The 21561-nt window shown below is 40.9% G+C and overlaps 1 long non-coding RNA gene across 3 annotated transcripts; it reads left to right on the top strand.

The window, feature by feature from the left end:
• On the top strand, positions 1 to 20991 carry LOC112230386. 3 transcript variants are annotated; one of them, XR_002950314.2, is made up of 8 exons: positions 8 to 563; positions 2948 to 3021; positions 5691 to 5896; positions 6219 to 6319; positions 9964 to 10096; positions 16302 to 16595; positions 17181 to 17312; positions 18943 to 20991. It is a non-coding gene; the product is annotated as an uncharacterized LOC112230386 (long non-coding RNA). The 3 variants fall into 3 exon arrangements; XR_006080608.1 differs by lacking the exons at positions 9964 to 10096; positions 16302 to 16595 and adding an exon at positions 6635 to 6805 and having other exon boundaries at positions 1 to 563; XR_006080609.1 differs by lacking the exon at positions 2948 to 3021.
• The last annotated feature ends 570 nt before the right edge of the window (positions 20992 to 21561 follow it).

The following is a 21561-nucleotide window of genomic DNA, read 5'->3' as shown; positions in this document are numbered from 1 at the left end:
GTTCCATTTAAATAACTACTCAGTACCGAAATCAAAATATGCATGGATAATTTGTTGATGTTTTCGATCAATTAAATAGCGTAATCCTATGTTTTTATCGAACGTCGCTTCCACACAAAAACGACGCGCGCATGCACTACAACAGCCCGGAAGTTAGCTACTGGAGAAATCATTGATCAAAGTTAACCCGTTTCTCAGCACCGTAAATTAGTTCGAGTGCAAGTAAAAAGCATTTATGGAAATAATTTAGCACTAATACGTGTAAATTTCTATGGTTGATCATAATATCTATCCAAAGACCAAATGCAGTAAGTTAGAAAGCTCCCTTTACCTCCGAGGGAGAGTCCAAGAATAAGGCAGGCAGCTGTCAGTTTAATGAAGTTATGCTAACAACAATTTGGAAGAAAACATTTATTCTCAACTAACGAGAAGCAATTGGTCATTCATTCAAAGGTATCCACCACCCACAGATGGAGGGGTTCGATCTCGTGCCTGTAGACGGTGGCAGTCCTATACACCTGCCCGTGGGGGAGACACTGCTGAGAAGGGGTCCATTCCTCGGCGTGAGTAACTTTAGCTGGACAATTTTGACTGGTAGAGTAAGCTACGTCTGTAGTCCTCAACCCTGGCCCTGGAGAGCTACAGGATAGGATTTTGTTCCAGACAACCATCGACACTTCTGATTCAACTTATTTGCTAGTATGCATCTTGGTTTGTTGAATCAAGTGTTCTCGTGTTAGACTGGAACAAAAGCATGCATACCCTGGCCTGTACCTCTCCAGGACTAGGGTTGGTGACAATTGCTCTAACCAAATGCTATATTGGTTGAATCTGCAATTACAGTGGGGCAAAAAAGTATTTAGTCAGCCACCAATTGTGTAAGTTCTCCCACTTAAAAAGATGAGAGAGGCCTGTAATTTTCATCATAGGTACACTTCAACTATGACAGACAAAATGAGAAAAAAAAATCCAGAAAATCACATTGTAGGATTTTTAATTAATTAATTGGCAAATTATGGTGGAAAATAAGTACCTAGCAAAGGTGCAAGAGGAAGCCCAGCTGGCCGCCTCACAGATATCAGCGAGGGGCACTCCTCTCAGTAGAGCTCAGGACACTGCCACACTTGTTGAATGTGCCACCACAGATCTCAGCACTGGCCTGCCAGCCAGGCGGTATGCTGTCGTGTCCACAATCCAGTGAGATAGCCTCTGCTTTGATAACCCAGCCCCCAGGACTCTCTTACCATAGCAGATAAAGAGCTGGTCTGTTGTTCTCACTGACCGTATCCGCTCCACATAGGCAGCCAGTGCCCGCACAGGGCAGGTCGTAAGCAGGCAGGATAATAGGGATGTTCACATGCTGGTCTGACAGAACCTTCGGGAGGAATGAAGGGTTGGGGGCGGAGAGATATACTCCTCTCACAGGGGTCCATCCGGTAGCACTCAGAACTTACTGAAAGAGCATGGAGCTCACCCACCCTCTTCAAGGAAGTAATAACTACCAAGAAATCCACCTTCATAGAGAGGTGTTTAAGGTAGGCAGCCTCCAACTTTTGGCTTTGCCAAAGCTGCCAAGACCAGATCCCAGCTCGCCATTGAGCAGGTCCTAGCTGGACGCAGGCGACGAACCCCCTTCATAAACCTGGAGACCAAGGGATGGTGTCCCACTGGCCTGTCCATCCACCCCACATGGCAGGCAGATATAGCGGCCAAATACTCTGTCAGTGTAGAGGCTGCCAAGCCCTCATCCAAGCGAGACTGCAGGTATTGGAGGACGTACTGCACCCCTCTTGACTCGGGCAAAATCTCAACACCAGTGCACCAAGAGCAGAAGAACCGCCAGCGCAACTGGTTGTAGCCAGTGCTCTTGCGCTCTGCATGGTGTACATTGCGCTCTCCTGTAGTCCTAACATGGACCATTGGTGCCGTTTAGTGGCCAATCCCACAGACTGAGGCAGTGCGGTCTCGGATGCCACAGAGTTTCCCCGGCCTGAGACAGCATAGACAAATATCCTAGCTAGAAACAAAAAAGAATATACTGAACTGTACCTTGTTATATCTTCTCTTATGGAAAGAAATGGATATCGGTGGACGTTTAAAATCCCTAGTCATACAACATTACGTTCATGCATAATATACCTTACAGTACAAACAATTGTCTTTGTCCAGGCTGTACACAGTTGACGTCCATTTTTGAATTTCTTAGTGCTCTGTTTGTGACATGGTTTTTCTTCCGGTTCTGATTTCCCATTTGATTAAAAAAAACATGTTTAAGTCAGTTAAGAACAAATTCTTATTTAAAATGACGGCCTACACCGGCCAAACCTGGACGACGCTGAGACAATTGTGCACCGCCCTATGGCACTGCCAATCACGGCCGATTGTGATACAGCCTGAAGTAGAACCAGGGTGTCTACAGTGACGCCTCTAGCACTGAGATGCAGTGCCTTAGACCGACTGGCTCTTAGTGTTATACTGAAGTGCATTTCAATTTGCAGTGGCAGATGTTCAGACTGCAATCAGGTCAGTCATACAGCATAATATGTATTGAATTTGTTCATGAAAATGCTTTGAAGCTAATTTCAATTAAAGATCAGTAATTAGGATAATCTTTTGAATGTGGGTCACATATTAACAACATGCACTTGTAGCACAATTTCAGCAGCCCAAAACATATTATGCTCAGGATTCAGGACCCTTTAGTATGGAATTGCCCGTCTTCATTTTTGTTATTGATTTGTACTGTCCGGACCACCTATTCTCTCAGGTCTGGGGCTGTATGTAATCAAGCATCTCAGAGTACTGATCGAGGACCAGGACCTCCCTGTCCATATAATAGTATCTAAAAAGGCAAAACTGGTCCTTCTCAGCACTCCTAACTCTGATACACTTTAGACATTTTGCATACGGGCCCTGATCTGAGAGTTTATTCTCTGTGTGTTTTCAGGTCAGCGACACAAAAAAGTCTCCAGACACCACAGCCTTCTTGAGAACCTGAATGGACAGCTGCACATCAAACCTGTAGGCTTAAGTAGAATTTATAATTTTTTCAGAGTAGACTATTTTCTCTCATCCTGGGCTCAAGTGCATGCTGACCCTATTAAGACAGCTAAGTGCCAAAGCGGGTTATTTTGCCAAAATGACAGTCCTTTGAAATCAGACATCATTAGTGCGTTGAGGAAGGGCCCTCTGGAATCACCATGTTTTCTTTCCATGTGTTGGAAGGGTGTTGAACCATTTAAGAACCTGTAGATTTGTACCCCAGGGAGACTAGTGGTTAGAGTGTTAGACTAGTAACCAAAAGGTTGCAAGTTCAAATCCCCGAGCTGACAAGGTACAAATCTGTCGTTCTGCCCCTGAACAGGCAGTTAACCCACTGTTCCTAGGCCGTCATTGAAAATAAGAATTTGTTCTTAACTGACTTGCCTAGTTAAATAAAGGTACAATTTTTTTTTTTAACTTACCTTTATTAGAAATACTTTTATTTAATAGTTTACCGAGTAAGGGAGAAGGGCACAACACTTATACATTCAATTGTTTTTTTTAGTTGTGAAGTGGATTCATTTTCAACAGTACTTGTGCAAAGTTTCAGAATGATAACTTCCAAAATGAGTGTGCTACATGACATTTATCATGAAGTGACCCAGGTGTCCCACACAAGTAGCCCATATGTACCCAAGTGGCCAAATTGGTTATACATTTTGAATGGAATATACAAGTTATACATTTTGAATGGAATAACTATATACAAAATACCAAAATGGTATTCTAACACCCCCCCCCAAAAAAAATATATACAATTACAAAATACCACTTTCAATATTTGGAAGACCCTAGAGTCCTCGACACAATATTATGCTGCTGATGCCAGGTGCCATAGCACATCCATGCCTGCAGAAATACATTTGGGCAGATGAACACCACTTGTGGCAGGAGCTGGAGGAACCAGCTTCAGTGGGGGATGGACACCTTGGCACTGGGGGCTCCCGTTCAGAGTCAGTGTCACTGTGAAAGAAAATGTTCAGTTAGAATAGTTTCACATATGAGCCCTGTATCAACAGGTATAATAAACAGATATATAGAGTACAGGGAACATAAGGTTGAATATATTATTATAGACCTGCTAGATCTACTGTCTCATTTATATTATGACATTTCAGCTAGATCTACTGTCTTTATTATATTACAACAGACCAGCTGTATCTACTGTCTCCATTTCACTTTGGCCATTGTTTTGCGGGTACTATTTAATGAAGCTGCCAGTTGAGGACTTGTGAGACGTCTGTTTCTCAATCTAGACACTAATGTACTTGTCCTCTTGCTCAGTTGTGCACCTGGGCCTCCCACTCCTCTTTCTTTTCTGGTTAGTGCCAGTTTGCTCTGTTCTGTGAAGGGAGTAGTACACAGCATTGTACGAGATCTTCAGTTTCTTGGAAATTTCTTGCATGGAATATCCTTCATTTCTCAGAACAAGAATATACTGATGAGTTTCAGAAGAAATGTCTTTGTTTCTGGTCATTTTGAGCCTGTAATCAAACCCACAAATGCTGATGCTCCAGATACTCAACTAATCTAAAGAAGGCCAGTTTTATTGCTTCTTTAATCAGTACAACAGTTTTTAGCTGTGCTAACATAATTGCAAAAGGGTTTTCTAATGATCAACTAGCCTTTTTAAAATGATAAACTTGGATTAGCTAACACAACGTGCCAGTGGAACACAGGAGGGATGGTTGCTGATAATGGGCCTCTGTACGCCCATGTAGGTAATCCATTAAAAATAATCTGTTTTCAGCTACAATAGTCATTTACAACATTAACAATGTCTCTACACTGCAATTGTGATCAATTTGATGTTATTTTAATGGACAAAGAAACGTGCCTTTCTTTAAAAAAACAAGGAAAAATGTTTGTGTGTGTAGATATATGTATAAATATATAATATTATGGGTATGTGAGACAAGGAAGATGTACCTGTCCATAGTTGTTTATTAGGAACGGAAATTGTATTACTTATCGAATGTTGTGAAACAAACAACAATTGTCTTTCATTGTCTGTTGCCATTACAATCGCCGCCTAACCTTATGGTTATTCCCCCTTTCCCTCTTCAAAAGGACCACAATGGAAATAAGCTGTTAAGCTTTATTTTTGTTATCCTTGATGATTTTCTTAAATTGTATGTGGAGGCGTCACCAGCTGGAGCGACCTTATGTATGGATTTTTACAAATTGTCAAACAAATGTAATCAATCAATCCTGACCACCCTTAGAGAGATTTGGAAAGATAAGGATTGTTCTCTGGCACTGTCATCAGACGATAGCTTAACTAATTGATTTGCAAATTACAACGTTCATTTGCATTCATCTAAATGTTGTGCCTTTCATCTCCCAAAAACAGGCTAGACTGAGTGGGCTGAATAGGAACAAATACCAGTGTCTTTTATCTCTTTTTGTGTAAAAACCAATATCTAAGCAACATTAACTTATGTTGTATTTTTTAATTGGTCTTTTGTCTCTGAATTTTTACCCTTCAGGTTTTTTTTTCCCTGTTACGTTTTTGTTTGAAGCTTATATCAAAAGGATCCAAACCAGACACTCAAGTCAATTTAGCTCCTGTCTACTGCCTACACTAAAGAAGGAACATGCATGACTCATGTAGCTCGTGTTTGCAACAAGTTGTCTCTCCCTTGCAGAAACAGTCAGGCTCTTCAAGATGAAGACGAGGCTGTTATGAAGTCTCCTACTGCCTCTCCTGAACCAAGCGACGAAGCCGCTTGCCCCACTAAGACAGGGCAAGGGGTGGACACCAAGCTCCCATGTACAAGGATCTAGACTGGGAGGTAGTGTGGACCAGAATGAGCCAGATGAACAGCTACCCAACCCACCTACCTCAAACCAGGTCAGGAAATCTGTAGTGTTAGCAAAAGTTTTTATCTTGAGATGTAACCTGGTGTTGGCAATTTTCCTGGGATCCCACTGCTGACACCAATTACGCTTCATATTCCACTTCTGACACCATTTACCCTTGTAATCCCTTACCTAGTACCGTTTACCATTGGGATCCCACTTGTAAACAGCAATTCGCTTTGGGATCCCACTTTGGACACCAATTTCCCAGGGAAATCCCATTCGTGACTCCAATTAATATGTATATTTATATATGTTTTCTGTGAATGTGGTGGTACCAATAAACCCGGTTTGTGTTGTGGTTGTGTACTCAGACGGAAGCTGGGGTAGCTGAAGCAGAAAATGACGAGAACGAGCTGAAACTCGTGGATGACGGTACCCATTGCAGCTCCCAAGAGCCCTACCACCACCAAAGGTATCACTCCTATTTAGGGCTGTGACATAATGGAATTGTGGGTAACAATCCATGGACATGCATATGACAGCAATTAACATTATAATTGTTATCATTACAAATTTAAGAAAAGATTCCTCATCAAATGAAGGGATGCTAGGTTGGAGTGGATTTTCACATTTTACTATTGACACAAGATTAGTGCATGAGAGAGATGGAATAACCTAGTTGTCAACTGCTGTTGCTGTTTCTGAAAAGGTCGAACTAGTCAGAGACCTCCACCATTTTTTATAGAAGATTGACATGTTTATTCTCCCTCACGATTCACGCACTTAGTGAACTGCGCCGGAAGCAGTAAGCTGTGCGCACCACTGTTTCCCGAGGAGCAGTATTTCCCGAGGAGCGGTATTTCCCGAGGAGCAGTATTTCCCGAGGAGCGGTATTTCCCGAGGAGCAGTATTTCCCGAGGAGCGGTATTTCCCGAGGAGCAGTATTTCCTGAGGAGCGGTATTGAACTGTAATTCTATGTCATATGTGAAAACAAAGCTGGAAAAGCATGAGAAATAGCGGGTCTGTGCTCAAATAATTTCAAAACGATATGTTGGCTTGCAAAAAAAGAAAATCAAATGCATTAAGTGACATATTGTTGATATTTAACTTGCTAGCTTTATAAGGCTCCATGTTAGGAATCCTACTTAAGTGAGTGATAATATAAGGGGCTTTACAACCCGTTTTAACCCCTTAACAGGATGCACTGCATTGGTTTTAAACTCTTTACTTATATTCAATGAAACTTGAGGCCAATTGCTTTTTACTATACATATAGCCACCCTTTAACTACATGGAGTTAGGAGGTGTGTGTGTGTGTGTGTGTGTGTGTGTGTGTGTGTGTGTGTGTGTGTGTGTGTGTGTGGGAGAGGACATTTCCGAAAGGATGCTGTATCAGCACACACATCGCTTACAAGGTCTTGTACAACAACAGCAGAGGCCAAGCCATAGCCTATTCTATTGGCAATCACTACTCACTAGTTGATAAATGGAAAACTTTGGAATTTCTAATCTTGAGTCGGGAAGGGATCTTGAGAGCTAGGCCTACATTACTTCAACGGTCGCTGTCATGTGTAATTTTGTACGTCGACAAGTGAAACACTTGGAAACAACCTACCACTCTTGAAGATGTCAATATCCTCTTCAGGAAAACAGATTTCAGTTGCGGTGTGCTGCCAAACCTTACTCTTTTGGGTCAAGCCTTTGTTATTTCCTCATATCGTTGCCCTAGTTTCCTTAAAGTTCCCCTGAAAGTTTCAACTTCCTCATTCTGACTCACTCTGGAGTCTAGTGACCCATTTACCATGTATGCATCCCAAATGGCACCCTATTCCCTATAGAGTCCATTACTTTTGACCAGGGCCGATAAGGCTCTGATTATTGATAGCCAATGCCTTCGAGCAAGCCTTTTGACAGGGACCATCAATCTATATTTTCGGTTGAATCAATCAGTGGTCAACAGCACATACCCTTTTTCAGATACCTCATTTCCTATCTTGAACTTGATCTAGGATCAGTTTTCCCTTTTCAATCATAATGAAAAGGATTACATGGACAAGGGGGACCTTATCCTAGATCAGCACTCCTGAGACGCTTTGCGAATACAGGCCCAGGTCTGGGAGTTAATGGCATTAAGTGAATAATTAAACTCCAGGGAGAAACTGAAACCAGTGCACACTGCAGCCCCTGGGCCCAGTTTTTAAAAAGTTATTTATCTAGATTATGCCTATCTGATAGGATTAAATGCAGAAAAATAGAAGAAATAGAATGGGAGTCCCCATTCAAGTCAGTGATTCGTCCCTTCTATTAATTCTCCTTCTATGCATTTAATCCTATCCAATAGGCTAAGTCCAGATAGACAACTTTTGAAAAACTAAACTGGACCCAGAGGATCAGAGCTTCCTATCTCTGCTGTTGTCATTGTGATCTGCACCTGGCGTCCCTTTATCAAGTTTGGGCAACTCCAGGCCTCGGCAGCCTGAATGGCGTCACACGTTTTCACCAGCCCTAGCTAAAACACCTCAATAAGCTAAATGTATTCTAAACTGGAGACCATGATTATTGGAATCAGCTAGGAGAACTTGAGCAAAAGTGTCACCAATTAGTCCCCCTAGGACTGGAGTTGCCCATCCCTGCTTTACATGACCAGAGAGTTAGAGGCGAAGCGAGAGGATTTACTCGGCCAAAAATCTGTCTGCGTGAGAAACACATTTTTGTTTTGGACGTCTATGAGAGATGTTAAATTACATGAGGCTTATTTGATCGAATAGAAGTTTCGAAATGTTTAGGCTGTTACAAATGTACTGCTATAAGTGGATGCACTTGGTATTCCGTCAGCTTTGAGAAAAACAACTTAGTTGTGCCTGTTGATTACATGCATACAGTTGGGCAAAAAAGTATTTAATCAGCCACCAATTGCGCAAGTTCTCCCACTTAAAAAGATGAGAGAGGCCTGTCATTTTCATCATAGGTACACTTCAACTATGACAGACAAAATGAGAAGAAAAAAATCCAGAAAATCACATTGTAGGATTTTTAATGAATTTATTTGCAAATTATGGTGGAAAATAAGTATTTGGTCAATAACAAAAGTTTATCTCAATACTTTGTTAAATACCCTTTGTTGGCAATGACAGAAGTCAAACGTTTTCTGTAAGTCTTCAAGGTTTTCACACACTGTTGCTGGTATTTTGGCCCATTCCTCCATGCAGATCTCCTCTAGAGCAGTGATGTTTTGGGGCTGTTGCTGGGCAACACGGACATTCAACTCCCTCCAAAGATTTTCTATGGGGTTGAGATCTGGAGACTGGCTAGGCCACTCCAGGACCTTGAAATGCTTCTTATGAAGCCAATCCATCGTTGCGCGGGCGGTGTGTTCGGGATCATTGTCATGCTGAAACACCCAGCCACGTTTCATCTTCAATGCCCTTGCTGATGGAAGGAGGTTTTCACTCAAAATCTCACGATACATGGCCCCATTCATTCTTTCCTTTACACGGATCAGTCGTCCTGGTCCCTTTGCAGAAAAACAGCCCCAAAGCACCACCCCCATGCTTCACAGTAGGTATGGTGTTCTTTGGATGCAACTCAGCATTCTTTGTCTTCCAAACGCGACGAGTTGAGTCTTTACCAAAAAGTTATATTTTGGTTTCATCTGACCATATGACATTCTCCCAATCTTCTTCTGGATCATCCAAATGCTCTCTAGCAAACTTCAGATGGGCCTGGACATGAACTGGCTTAAGCAGGGGGACACGTCTGGCACTGCAGGATTTGAGTCCCTGGCGGCGTAGTGTGTTACTGATGGTAGGCTTTGTTACTTTGGTCCCAGCTCTCTGCAGGTCATTCACTAGGTCCCCCCGTGTGGTTCTGGGAGTTTCACTCACCGTTCTTGTGATCATTTTGACCCCACGGGGTGAGATCTTGCGTGGAGCCCCAGATCAAGGGAGATCAGTGGTCTTGTATGTCTTCCATTTCCTAATAATTGCTCCCACAGTTGATTTCTTCAAACCAAGCTGCTTACCTATTGCAGATTCAGTCTTCCCAGCCTGGTGCAGGTCTACAATTTTGTTTCTGGTGTCCTTCGACCTGTTAACCCAGAATCCTCCTCGTTTTAGGAGCTGGAAATCGAGGCAGAGGAACCACAACCCCAATCATTAGCACCAATCAGGGCACGGCCGAAAGGGCCAGGGACGCAGTGCCCTTGTCAGGGGAGGAGGAATCTGAACACAGCGAGCCGGAGCCAAGAGGGTGAGGAGGAAGAGTGATGAGGACGATGTGGTCCACATTGAGTGTATACTAACTATTGTGTGTGTGTGTGTGTGTGCGTGTGCGTGCGCGAGTACGTTTGGATACACCTACTCATTCAAGGGATTTTCTTTATTTTTACTATTTTCTACATTGGTTGGTTACTATAATAATAGTGAAGACACCAAAACTATGAAATAACACATGGAATCATGTAGTAACCAAAAAAAGTTAAACAAATCAAAATATCTTTTATATTTGAGATTCTTCAAAGTAGCCACCCTTTGCATTGATGACAGCTTTGCTCACTCTTGGCATTCTCTCAACCAGCTTCACCTGGAATGCTTTTCCAACAGTCTTGAAGGAGTTCCAACATATGTTGAGCACTTGTTGGCTGCTTTTCAGTCTGTGGTCCAACTGATCCCAAACCATCTCAATTGGGTTGAGGTCGGGTGATTGTGGAGGCCAGGTCATCTGTTGCAGCAATCCATCACTCTCCTTCTTGGTCAAATAGCCCTTAACACAGCCTGGAAGTGTGTTTGGTCATTGTCCTGTTGAAAAAAACAAATGATAGTCCCACTAAGCACAAAGCAGATGAGATGGCGTATCGCTGCATAATGCAGTGGTAGCGATGCTGGTTAAGTGTGCCTTGAATCCTAAATAATTCACAGACAGTGTCACCAGCAAAGCACCATCACACCTCCTCCTCCATGCTTCACGGTGGGAACCACACATGCGGAGATCATCCGTTCACCTACTCTGCGTCTTACAAAAACACGGCAGTTGGAACCAAAAATCTCAAATTTGGACTCAGACCAAAGGACAGATTTTCACCAGTGTAATGTCCATTTCTCGTGTTTCTTGGCTCAAGCAAGTCTCTTTTTCTTATTGGTGTCCTTTAGTAGTGGTTTCTTTGCAGCAATTTGACCATAAAGGCCTGACTCATGCAGTCTCCTCTAAAAAGTTGATGTTGAGATGTGTCTGTTACTTGAACTGTTCTTGCCATAATATGGACTTGGTCTTTTACCAATTAGGGCTATCTTCTATATACCACAAAACCTTGTCACAACCAAACCTTTTCACAACACAACTGATTGGCTCAAACGCATTAAATTAACTTTTAACAAGGCACACCTGTTAATTTAAATGGATTCCAGGTGACTACCTCATGAAGCTGGTTGAGAGAATGCCAAGAGTGTGCAAAGCTGTCATCACGGCAAAGGGTGGCTTTGAATAATCTCAAATATTAAATTTTGATTTGTTCAACACTTTTTTGATTGCTACATGATTCCGTATGTGTTATTTCATAGTTTTGATGTTGTCACTATTATTCTACAATGTATAAAACTGTAAAAATGAAGAAAAACCCTTGAATGAGTAGGTGTGTCCAAACTTTTGACTCGTACTGTATATATTGGGGCGGCAGGTAGCCTAGTGGTTAAAGCGTTGGACTTGTAACCCAAAGGTAGCAAGATCGAATCCCTGAGCTGACAAGGTAAAAATCTGTCGTTATGCCCCTGAACAAGGCAGTTTAACCCACTGTTCCTAGGCCGTCATTGAAAATAAGAATTTGTTCTTAACTGACTTGCCTAGATAAATAAAGGTAAAATATATCATGTGGATGGAACTCTGGTCTCTGGTGTGATTGCACCGGATGTGTAACCACTAGACCACATCCGCTAGACCACAGCCTCTCGTGGCTCACATTGACTTGTAATTTACTTACAATCAACCAATCAATCTTTATGGTCCCCGAGGGAAATTTAGTTTGTAAAAAGAGTAGCCATAGGGAAATTTGGGCAAATACCAGATGGGCTTGGTGTGTTGTGGAACAAAATTGTCCTGTATGTTATACACAAAGGAGTGATCTTTTTGGGGGGGAAATTATTGTTTTGGGTTAGAAAACAACTCCAAGCTATACTTGAACTTCTAAAAAAATATATATATTTTTTTATTTGAACAAATTGTAATGGACCTAGATACAGTTTTTTGAAATAACTACAATTTTTTGCAACCCTCGAATTGATTTTGATCAACAAATCGGTACATAAAAGGGAATTTTGAAATTCCTCAAGAATACATCACTGAATCATCTTAGTGCATTTACAGATGCTGGCGCGTGATAAAACGAAATGAGCTACTATGAGAGTATTTCCTGTACCTTGTCAAATCTTCTACTCCATGATCCCCTCCCCAGTTGCCCCATCATAAAGGCTTATTGTTCTGTGATGACCTGATAACATAACAAAGCACATTTTGGCAGCTATTCTACTAAACTGACTATTCATAGGTGTTCTAGTAGTTGGGTTAGATAAGGATCTTTAAAAGGCTTATATCAGACTGGGTATTAACTGAGCATTTTCCTCCCTAATGTACTCATGCCATGTAGCGTTACTGTTGGAGGAAATTATCGTTGAAATTATTAATTATGTATACATTTCTTTAAGAACCATTTCTTTTAATACTATTGCGTTATGGTATGAAATGTATGGGTTCTTGGTTAAGCTGTTACTGAAAATATAAGTAGAACAAATTAATTGTCTGTACCTTGCGGGTTTAAGGGAGAAAGGAGGGCATATATCTTTTCAGATAGATAAGAATGTTTGTTTGAGGTTCCATTAGTGGAGAAAAGTATATATTTTAGACAGATTGGAATGTTTGTTTTATGAGGGGAGTAGAAGACATCTCCAGACCTGAAGATACTGCGCTATTGTGGGGATCGGAGAGAGTGTGTGAAACTGATGACGTCATTTTATGTTCTCTCTTTAAAATCAAATGCTCTTTGTATTATAAGTCAGTACTCTCTTGAATTAAACGCTGTTACCTGACTTTTAAGACCGGGACTCTGTCCATTTCTTATAAAAATATTGGGTCTTACAATCCCTTTAGAATGCATTGACAGAGTAATGAATTCTGATTGGGAAATAATACAGAGGAATTTAGAATTCCACTAACAGTTACTCAAGAATGGAATGGTAGCTATTTTTGCATGAAGTACCGGAGGGGCTGGTAGCTTTTTTCCCATGTCATCAACACAGAGGCATTGTGACCTTGCAATTTATCATCCATTAATTTGTATGTGGCAGTGGCGGTCGGTGCCGTTTTAAGATGAGGGAGGACAAAAAATGTTTTATGAGGAAACCACACATGTGGAGTTCATCTGTTCACCTACTCTGCGTCTCTCAAAGACACAGAGGTTGGAACCAAAATTTTCAAATTTGGACTTATCAGACCAAAGGACAGATTTCCACCGATCTAATGTCCATTGCTCGTGTTTCTTGGTTCAAGCAAGTCTCTTCTTATTATTGGTGTCCTTTGCAGAAATGTGACCATGAAGGCCTGATTCAAGCAGACTCCTCTGAACAGTTGGTGTTGAGATGTGTCTGTTACTTGAACTCTGAAGCATTTATTTGGGCTGGTAACTCTGATGAACTTATCCTCTGCAGCAGAGGTAACTCTGGGTCTTCCTTTCCTGTGGTGGTCCTCAAGAGAGACAGTTTCATCATAGCGCTTGATGGTTTTTGCGATTGCACTTGAAAAACTCTCAAAGTTCTTGAAATTTTCCGGAATGACTGACCTTCGTGTCGATGGACTGTCATTTCTCTTTGCTTATTTGAGGTTGCCATAATATGGACTTGGTCTTTTACCAAATAGGACTATCTTCTATATACCACCCCTACTTGTCACAACACAATTGATTGGCTCAAACGCATTAAGAAGGAAAGACATACCACTAATTATTTTTTAACAAGGCACACCTGTTAATTGAAATGCGTTCCAGGTGACTACCTCATGAAACTGGTTGAGAGAATGCCAAGAGTGTGCAAAGCTGACATCAAGGGCGGCTACTTTAAAGAATCTCAAATATAAAATACATTTTGATTTGTCTAACACTTTGGTTATTACATGATTCCATATGTGCTATTTTATAGTTTTGATCTCTTAACTATTATTCTACAATGTAGAAAATCGTAAAAAATAAAGAAAATCCCTTGAATGAGTAGGTGTATCCAAACTTTTGAACGTACGTACGTACATTCTCGCGCACACACACAATAGTTCGTATACACAACTGTTTTAGACTGGACCACATCGTGTACACTTAGCAAGCAGTTTACCATTTTTCCAACAATTGTTTACAGACCGATTATTTCATTTATTATTCACTGTATCACAATTCCAGTGGGTCAGAAGTTTACATACACTAAGTTGACTGTGCCTTTAAACAGCTTGGACAATTCCAGAAAATGTCATGGCTTTAGAAGCTTCTGATAGGCTAATTGACATCATTTTAGTCAACTGGAGGTGTAACTGTGGATGTATTTCAAGGCCTACCTTCAACCTCAGTGCCTCTTTGCTTGACATCATGGGAAAATCAAAAGAAATCAGCCAAGACCTCAGAAAATAAATTGTAGACCTCCACAAGTCTGGTTCATCCTTGGGAGCAATTTCCAAACGCCTGAAGGTATCATGTTCATCTGTACAAACAATAGTACGCAATTATTAACACCATGGGACCACACAGCCGTCACACCACTCAGGAAGGAGACACATTCTGTCTCCTAGAGATGAAAGTACTTTGGTGTTGAAAGTGCAAATCAATCCCAGAACAACCGCAAAGGACCTTGTGAAGATGCTGGAGGAAACGGGTACAAAAGTATCTATATCCACAGTAAAACGAGTCCTATATCGACATAACCTGAAAGGCTGCTCAGCAAGGAAGAAACCACTGCTCCAAAACCACCATAAAAAAGCCAGACTACGGTTTGCAACAGCATACGCGGACAAAGATTGATAGAACTGTTTAGCCATAATGACCATCATTATGTTTGGAGGAAAAAGCCGAAGAACACCATCCCAACCGTGAAGCACAGGGGTGGCAGCATCATGTTGTGGGGGTGCTTTGCTTCACAAAATACATGACATCATGGGAGGGAAAATGATGTGGATATATTGAAGCAACATCTCAAGACATCAGTCAAGAAGTTAAAGGGTTAGAGTTAGGGTTAGGGTCGCAAATGGACAATGACCCCAAGCATACTTCCAAAGTTGTGGCAAAATGGCTTAAGGACAACAAAGTCAAGGTATTGGAGTGGCCATCACAAAGCCCTGACCTCAATGCTATAGAAAATTTGTGGGCAGAAATTAAAAAGCATGTGCGAGCAAGGAGGCCTTACAAACCTGACTCAGTTACACCAACTCTGTCAGGAGGAATGGGCCAAAATTCACCCAACTTATTGTGGGAAGCTTGTGGAAGGCTACTTGAAACATTTGACCCTAGTTAAACTTTTTTATATAGATTTTTTTTTACCCCCCTTTTTCTCCCCAATTTCATGGTATCCAATTGTTTGTAGTTACTATCTTGTCTCATCACCACAACTCCTGTACGGGCTCGGGAGAGACTAAGGTCGAGATCCATGCGTCCTCTGAAACACAACCCAACCAAGACGCACTGCTTCTTAACACAGCTCACATCCAACCTGGAAGCCAGCCACACCAATTTGTCAGAGGAAACACCATGCACTGCACCCGGCCCGCCACAGGAGTCGCTAGTGCGCGATGAGACAAGGATATCCCTACCGGCCAAACCCTCCCTAACCCAGACGACGCTAGGAGAATTGTGCGTCGCCCCATGGACGGTTGCGACAGAGCCTGGGCTCGAACCCAGAGTCTCTGGTGGCACAGCTAGCGCTGCGATGCAGTGCTTTAGACCACTGCGGCACCTGGGAGGCCTTCAAGTTAAACAATTTAAAGGCATTGCTACCTAATACTTATTGAGTGTATGTAAACTTCTGATCCACTGGGAATGTGATGAAAGAAATAAAAGCTGAAATAAATCATTCTCTCTACTATTATTCTGACATTTCACATTCTTAAAATAAAGTGGTGATACTAACTGACCTAAAACAGGGAATTTTTTTACTAGGATTAAATATCAGGAATTGTGAAAAACTGAGTTTAAATGTACTTGGCTAAGGTGTATGTAAACTTCCGACTTCAACTGTATTTCGTATATTTTTGTCAAAAAATTATAAATGGAAATAGTTAAACATTTTTAAAAGTTTTCTGAAATTTACTGAGTAGGATGGTCCTACCCTTTCTCCTCTGAGGAGCCTCCACTGTTGTGTAGTGTTGTCTGTAATGTGCAGTATTGTGTTTGTTGTGTGTTGTTGGTTAATGTTACAGTGTATGGTATATCACTCCTCAGGCATTTAAAGCCAGGCAGCAGGTGAAGCCTAGTAAAGTAGAGGAGAGCGAGGAGTCGGACCACTCTGACGTGGAGGAGGAGGAGGAGGATGATGAAGAGGAGAAGAAGCTTCCACAGGGAAAGGCAGCAGCACTTCTACGAGCAGAGCGGAGGTCAGCGAGTCCGAGGTTAGAAGGAGACAGCCTCAGAACAGAAGGTCGGCAAGGGACCTCAGGGGTCAAGTGAAGTTTCAGGCCCCGCCCAGTCCTAAGTTTGGCTCAGTACGACCTGCCCCTTTGGAAAGTACTGTTACAGGTACATCCCAACATAACATTGTCTGAACAACAACTGTTCGAAATGCACTTCTGAGAACATGAATTTAGGCCGTCAAAATGTTCTGTGAGAGCCAGAAATCTTGCTTGTTTGTAGGTGACCAAATACTTATTTTCCACCATAATTTGTAAATAAATTCATTAAAAATCCTACAATGTGATTTTCTGGATTTTTTTCTTCTCATTTTGTCTGTCATAGTTGAAGTGTACCTATGATGAAAATTACAGGCCTCTCATCTTTTTCAGTGTGAGAACTTGCACATTTGGGGGCTGACTAAATACTTTTTTGCCCCACTGTATATAGGGAGTAGTGTGCCATTTGGGACGTACACAAGGATTTGCCTAGATAGGGACTCAGGGTCCAAAACTAAATGGCAGAGAGCAGGTTCAAATTTAGATTCTCTTTCAGGCAAATGAAATGAGCAAAGAGAATGTGCTAGCTCAAAAGCTAAAAGCTCTTCAAAGAATACCAATCAAAACGGGATTGACCATAACTTTCAGTGAGTTTCAATGTTTTAATAGCGAGCTTTCAATGATTTTCTTCTCAAAATTGTTATTTCTATCAAAGGAAAAACCCAGTCCACTTCCAAGAACCCAGTCACCACGGGGACAGCGACTACGAGGACGATTCCGCGAAAGACGTGAAGGAAGAGGAGGACGTGGACCAACCTGAGTGTCCATATGGCACAGACTGCTACAGGTAGGATGCACACCACAGGATATAAGGAATTGGTAATCGCGTCTCAAGACCATTTATTGTCAGTAATGGCAAACATCAGAAAAAAGTAGCCTAATAGCTCCTACAATTTCAACAGGAAAAGAGAATATAACCTATTATTATAGCCAGTTCTCCCCTGTAAGAGGTATTATGACCTCAATGGAACTTTCTGGATACAGGAAGGTTAAATAAAACAGTAAGGCAGTAATCAGGACTCAGATGACAGGAGAGTGTCTGAGTGGACTCAATTTGTTGGCCTCCATTTTAACCTTGAGCAGTTGACATCGGCGACCAAAGTGCTTGAGCAACAGGAGAGGCTGACATTTTAGTCTCATTGGCATTTGACAATACTAGTAGCCCTTTGTAGTAAATCAAGCAATTTTTCATGTTTTCTTTCCAGGAAAAACCCTCTTCACTGGAAGGAATACAAACACACCAAGAAACCCCTCAATTGTTTCTTAGGTTCCATTTTTGGTTCCTTTCAATGCAGAACATAATCAGCCGCACATCCAATGAATCCAACTTGTATGCAGAGCAGAGATATAAGAGAAACCTTTGATCTGAAGCAATGCTATAAATACGTCTATTGTGCAGATGCCCAACAATCTTATCTGGGCTATTGAATTCAGTTTGTTTTATCTTTCCAGATTTAGTCAGACAGCGATGTGTATGCATATCCATCCACTGTAGCACTAGTGAATACACTGTACAAACGTATAATCCACATTCCCCTCCAGAGTTTAAAGAAGCAATTAAACCAATTGCCCTCCGTTTCTCGGATGTGACGTCAGCAGGATCTTTAAGCTCATTGGGTAACATTGACTTCCTGTAAGGGAGGTGTGTAAACTCAATTTGTATTGCCTCTCAGCTTACAGACTCATAGTTATGATATTGAACATAGCTGCCATTACCAGAAACCTGTAGTAGGATGAAGTTGCCCCTAGACGCTGATCTTGTGTCAGTTTAGCATTTACCCCACTAATGGTTAAGGTAACGATCGGGGAAGGGGATGCTAATCGTAGATCACGTGTGGACAAGCTTTTTGTCTCGAGGGCCACATCAGGATTTAGAAATTCATTGGAGGGTCGCACAGATTTTTTTTTTTTTAAACAATTTGCTTGTCAAAATCTGTTTCCATTATAATTTATATTTATAATGCCCCACCACCACCACCAAACCTCCTGTGGGCCATCAAACCCCCCACCCCTGTTCTCGATCATTGCATAGGGAAACTTCATCCCGGAGCGTAGGTCACAGGTTGGGTAGGCTACTTTCTAAATGCAATCCATTAGTTACTAGTTACCTGGTGAATTACTTTCAGTTACTTTTGGATTACTTTCCCCTTAAAATGCATTAGAAGAAGACTTGTGGTCGGACTCGCTCAGGTGGAACAAACTTAAACTTGTCCCTTTTTTCAATGCTGAATTGAATGATACCTATTTGAATCCTGTTATGAGTGAATGTAATAAAATGCTGTGCTGTTTTTGTGGAACGTACCATATAATATTGATAAAGACACAACCAATGTCTTGTGCTAGCATCAATGTAATTATACAGCACGTTAATAATACTATAAATGGTCATTAATAATTCTATACAATCCCTTCTGCAGCGATAAAGCCGGTATCATTACAACAACGATGATGATGAGTTTGGGGACGATGACCGCTTCATCAATGATGAGAGCGAGGACGTAAGTGAAGACTATGAGCCACCTGACTCAGACGACAGTGGCAAGGAGGACCTCAAAAGACTCAAGAAAGAAGCCAAGGCCTTCACAAATCTGAACTACTGGCCTAAACTGGACTAATCTCCCCTTACCTGTTTTTAAACTAAGCATGCTATTTAAGCAGGGTTGAAGCGTGTTTGGGTATACCTTTTTTCCTCTTCAAACACACTTGGAATCCAGCAGGTCTAGAATCTCAAATAATATTAGTCTCCCTGTGATGGGAAAATTGTCAGCAATTTACCCCATCAGTTGGGAAGAATCAATAATGGGATTCTTGACTTGATGTCTTGATGTCATATTGCTGGCTATACCTTTATTTTTTAAGTAATTGAATTTATGTGTAATACTTTCTTGGATAGTAATTCATCACTAGCATTTTTGAGGTGTAGAAATTCTTGATTATTGGTTTGTTTGAATAGTATGGACAAGCAGTAAAACATATATATATATATATATATATATATATTCCTTTAAAAATCTTTGATCAGTCCCTTCAGAAAGTTTTCACACCCCTTGATTTTTTTCACATTTTGTTGTTATAAAGTGCAATTAAATTGTCAATTTTTCGTCAACTATCTACACAAAAGGTTTTGTAATTTCAAAGAAAAATGCTAGATTTAGTATTTATTAAGGAAAATAATCAGTAAATGTTAAACACCTTTTGGTGTGAATTGTTTTGGGTAAGTCTCTAAGTGCTTTGCACACCAGTATTGTGCAAAATTTGCCTATTATTCTTGAAAAAATTATTCAAGCTCTGTCAAGTTGGTTGTTGATCATTGTCTGTTGGAAAGCAGACTGAACCAGGTTTTCCTCTAGGTTTTTGCCTGTGCTTAGCTCTATTCTCTTTATTTTTATCCTGAAAAGCTCCCTAGTTCTTGCAGACAATAAGCATATCCATAACGTGATGCAGCCACCACCATGCTGGAAAATACAAAGAGTGGTACTCAGTGATGTGATGAATTTGCCCCAAACATAACACTTTGTATTCAGGACAAAAGTTTTTTTCTTTGCCACATTATTCACAGTATTACTTTAATTTCTTTTTGCAAACAGGATGCATCGTCATTTAGGTTAGGATTATCGAGTAACTACACTGTTTTGATGGCCTCATGGTGAAATCCCTGAGTGGTTTCCTTCCTCTCCAGCAACTGACTTAGGAAGGACGCATGTGTCTCTGTAGTGACTGGATGTATTGATACACCATCCAAAACCTAATGAATAACTTCACCATGCTCAATATTCAGCATCTGCTTTTTACATTTTTTTACTCATTTACCAATCGGTGACCTTCTTTGTGAGGAATTGAGAAACCTCCCTGGTCTTTGTGGTTGAATCTGTGCTTGAATTTCACAACTCAACTGAGGGACCTTACAGATGATTATATGTGTGAGACGGGCTAGTCGTTCAAAAATCATGTTAACCACTATTGCAGAGAGTGAGTCCATGCAACTTATGTGATTTGCTAAGCAAATGTTTACTCCTGAACTTATTTACGCTTGTCATCACAAAGGGGTTGAATACATATTGCCTCAAGCCATTCCAGCCATTTTTGTTTTCATTTGTAAAACATGCTTAAAAACTCACTTAGACGTTCTGGGGTATTGTGTGTAGATCAGTGACACACAATGTAGTTCTTTAATCCATTTTAAATTCACGCTGTAACACAACAAAATGTGGGAGAAGTCCAAGGGATGTGAATCCTTTCTGAAGGCATTATAAATAATGTATCATACCAGTAGTTATGTGTTTAATTGACAGTAGTTTGTCATGATTTGTATGATCAATGCCAGTGTCATGTTTTTCTACAGTACATATGCTTTTATAGAACAATATTCATTGTCTGTCTCAATGTAGAAAGATTTGTAAAAATACACAAGATGGGATTACACCAGAGTGTAATAGTGTTTAATTATAAAAAATAAATAAAAATATATACCGTTTTTTTGTGAGCAAATTTGTATTTATTTTGTCGTCCAGTTTGACCACTCATTTTGTGATCCAATCCACATGCATTCATAAACAAAAACACAGCGTGGCGGCCTCGTGTTTTTCATCCGGGTAGCGGTTTTAATAACATCTCCCTCTTTTCACCCTCTTTTGTGGACAGCGTAACAAAAACAGGTCAACACACAGCTCCATACACTGTAAAAAATATAATATGAAAATAATGAAATTATCCTTCATGGCATGTTCTCTTTTCACATTTTCTGGAACCTGCTGGAAAAACATACATACTGCGGAGGCAGGTTGTTGGATTTCTATGACTAATTCGAGCCTAGAAGTGGTAAGGGTTCTGACTTGAATTACTGCAAATGCCAAGCGCATGTCTCATAACAAGTACAAGCTAACTGTTGGTCTCGTAGCATAACAAGCAAGGCAAAAAATAAATAATAATACATCCTATTACAAATGTAAGAGCCCCCATGTATGGCGCTATCATATGAAAACGTTAACAGCAATTTTGTAAAAGAGAATGAAAAACTGGTAGGCAACAAAAGTGAC

Source organism: Oncorhynchus tshawytscha, linkage group LG32 (assembly GCF_018296145.1).
Source record: "Oncorhynchus tshawytscha isolate Ot180627B linkage group LG32, Otsh_v2.0, whole genome shotgun sequence".
Taxonomy (NCBI): domain Eukaryota; kingdom Metazoa; phylum Chordata; class Actinopteri; order Salmoniformes; family Salmonidae; genus Oncorhynchus; species Oncorhynchus tshawytscha.
The sequence above is the reverse complement of the archived record's forward strand: the minus strand, read 5'-3'. Positions and strand labels throughout refer to the sequence as shown.